Here is a 3,799-nt window from a genome sequence, read left to right as displayed (position 1 = left end):
ATTTGACAATGAAATTCCATTTTCGTCAGAGAGCTCAATTCATATTGCCAAAGGCAGACTCACGAGCATATCATAGAGCATAAAATATTGAATATAATTAACGTGATACTATGCAACTATTCCATCAATTAATATAATACTGCATAAATGTGTGTCTTCATATAATTTTTAAATGCAAAGTAATTACATAATTCAGACCACTAGAAGAAGAGACTAAGCTCAACTTTTGCATCATCCCCAATATTTCTTCTAAAATTTTCTTTCTCATTAACTTTCACTGCAAGGCCTTCTTTTTCTAGCAATAAGTTATAAGTCATGTCCTTGGATTTTAGTCACCTTTGAGTAAGCTGTTTTCTTTCCACCACGTTAGTCCCTCGTGTTAAATACCTGAGTAATAAGTTGTCCCAATGTGCCTGCAAAAGAGGTATCCAACTCGACTATCTGTGCCCTCTATTTCCTTGCTTTGTTTGGGAATGGGGTATCAGAGAAAGGGGTGTCAGGTTTCAGATGGCTTGAACCATGGTGTTATGAATTATGGGTAGCAGAAAAGAGTAGTAGAGACTAGGATACCAGGTAAAGGGTAACTGTGACTATAATCGCTGAGCTACAGAGTCAGGAAATTGGTTATAAGCAACAGTTTTGCACGGATTGGGGTAGCTAATACAGGCATCCAGAACTGTTTAGCAGGGAAAAGGAAACATAGACAAAGTGAAAGAGTAAAAGTTGTGAGGGATTGTGTGGCACAATCAGGGTAACAAGATCATGGGTGTGCAAACTAGGTAGCCAATACTAAGGTAGAAACAATTGGCATGGTGTCCTGATGTGATGCAGAGCTCTGGGTTTGCCTGTCCAGTTTTGGCTGTTAGATCTTCAGGGAAACTACCTCTAGCAGCTCATTATCAGCTTGTTGTGTTCAGGCACGTGCCATCTATAAATGTCTACTCCAAGTAGATTGCATTCTTTGACACAAGCTGTAGGATCTTTTCCCTAAGCATCCTGAGAGACCACACTCCACAATTCTGCAGAACAACCTCCACATAGTGAGTTGCAATCACTTCATACAACTCTTGCTGCTCCTCTCCCATGTCAATTATCATGGTAGCAAGGGATCTGAGATGTGCTCAACAGCAGTGCTCTGGGAAGCTCCCCTGTCATTCTGGGAGCTCCCTAGAAATGGTCAAGAGCACTTGCTGATGTTCTTCCAGCTTCTCTCTGTGGCTCTGCACAACCAGAATGTTGTACCTCAGATGGGTTACCTTGATGGCTAGGTGGCTTCAAACGTTCTCTATCTTCTCTCTCTAGTTGCTCTTCTTCTTCAACTGCCTCTCCTTTTCCTTCCACATAGCTCGCTTCATCTCCACATCCTTTGAATTCTGCTTCATATCAACCTGTGGCTTTCACACCAACCCCTTTCAATTTCTCATCTACCTCTCTAGCTGTGAATCTGGCACAATTAGTTACATGTATGTTCTATATTTGTTTATCAAGATTTGAGCTGGAATCTAGGTGGTACTAGCTAACTGAGAACATGGGGAGCTTCTGAAATACTCCCCTGCCACTCACTGCTCATTGAGAAAAATGCAAATGTGTTGTGGTCAGTCTCTCCTTCTCCATTTCTGGCGAATAAAGTGAATTCACAATGGAGCTACCAGACAGCTGCTATGTCAGCAAGTGACCAAACCAAAGATAATATAGTGAGGGAATACTTATCAAGTATATTAGGATAAATGCACATATATGTGGATATTACTAAGGGCTCTCATCAACTAGGTATTTTATGTCCAAAATGGCAGGCCAATATTAGCCCCGAGATCTTCCTGTTCTGCAAGTCCTGAGGACACCTGCATACAACTCAGACCTAATAATATGGGTGAATAAAAAAGTAGGTGAGTATGGATTAGTATCCTGATAGTGTGCTAAGGTTTTGTCTTGTCATGACTATGATGACATCAATGTCCTTTCTCTGACCTTCACCATAAGGCAAAATTGGCAGATTTCCTATTGTGTCATTTTCTCCTGTTAGTTCAGTGCACAAGTTAAAACATTAAGCATGCCAAACCATGGGTTTCATTGTCCTAGTAGATGCTTTGCCTCGTAGGATCTTCCTTCCAGGTAACTCTCTGTTTATCATATTGCACAATGTCCCAATCAATGAAATAATTTTGAGCCTAGGAGAAAATCTCCATTTATAAAGCAGTACATATAAGAAGCAGAAGATGCCCTACACTCAAACGCTCCTGGAGAACAGAGTGTAAGGGTGTCTACACAGTTGGGAAATAGGATTCTGAGGGGTGGGAAGGGATGAGTTTAGATAGCAAACTTAGAAGTAATTATAAGTTTCTGAATTCCTAACCTTAATTCCTTCTGCACCTCAGATCCAATTCAGGAAATGGTGGAATGTTTATGATCACAAAAAGGAGTTTTTAATCCCAGGCCCAAACTCTAGGTGTTCCTGTTACAGCTTCCCACCTGTCCCTGTTGTAAATGGTCAGAGGAAGGGAGCCCCATGCTCAGGAATATAAATGGAGCTTACATGTAACTTCAGTCTCCGACTTTCGATTTTGAAGGTAAGATAAAATGCAGTTTGGGTTTCTACGAAATCAGTTTCTAAGCTCTATGGTTCCTTCAGAACTTTTTTCCCTCTTTCTATGTTTTGACAGCAACAGTTAGTACAGTGCTTCTGTCTCTTAGGGGCAATCTTTCTCTTCACACATGCTTAAAGTACACAATAGGTGGAAGCTGCCATTAAATTAAAAAGTATGAAATAGTACACAGTGAGTGCTTTTCCTGAATTCCTGGACCTAACAACTTCGCAGTTCTGAAGAGAACATGATTATGGGTGAGTACTAACAACATCCACTGAATGGTGAGCTTGGAACACTTTTCCCAAGGCAAGTTCTGTCTAGGTTATTAGGATGTCTGTGATCTACTGGATCAATGAACTTACAGACAATGCAAGACAGAAAAGTCTAAGAGATTGAGTCCCAAAAGAAGAAACTAGACCAAGAAGAGAAAAGTTATCATTGCTGGAAAAAGAGGAAGACTTAACTAGGAGAATGTTTTTCTTAATACCGACAGGGGTATAATTATAACAAAGTTCTAAGTTGTGGCTCATCAGTAGAAACTATCAGGTCAAACCTCACTAAAGCTAAAAAATAAAACTTATAAAATTAAAAAAAAAACTATTTGGATTTCAGTATTAACATCTATTTTAAGATGTGTGTGTGTGGGTGGGTGTTGTCTGAGATTATGTATGAGACAAAAATTGGTTCTTAAAAATCATAATATTGATGCTGTCCTTTAGGTTTCCAATTCAAGTCTGGTGATGTTCTAACTCTACGAGTTGTAACACACAATTCTCAATTTCTTCTGATTAACTGGAGATAAACATGTAATGGATATGTCAACCTGGGTTGGTTTCAGAATATGATCTTCAGATCTTACTCTCTGGAGTAGGTAAGGTATAAGAGTGAGCCATTATGCTCAGCCCTGTATTTCCAGTAATTTACTTAATCTTTCTGAATTTCAGCTTATTCCTGTGTGGAAAGTGAAAAGAATTACTGTGTGGACCTTAGAATTGGGTGGGAATTATGACTGGGTGCAGGAAGTATACGTGTTTGGGATGTGTGTACAGAGTCTGACACTCTCACAAAACTACTGATGTTTATATTGAAATGTATTCCAGGAATTGGAAACAAGAGGGATTTTTCTGTTCTTGTTTATCAATTTATGGGCATTGAGGGAGTCAGAGATATTCAAGGAGAACAGGGAAACAAAGGCAGCAATTTTACTCTGTAGA

This window comes from Dipodomys spectabilis, unplaced genomic scaffold (genome assembly GCF_019054845.1).
Source record: "Dipodomys spectabilis isolate Male_0828 unplaced genomic scaffold, ASM1905484v1 ptg000255l, whole genome shotgun sequence".
NCBI lineage: Eukaryota > Metazoa > Chordata > Mammalia > Rodentia > Heteromyidae > Dipodomys > Dipodomys spectabilis.
The sequence above is the reverse complement of the archived record's forward strand: the minus strand, read 5'-3'. Positions refer to the sequence as shown.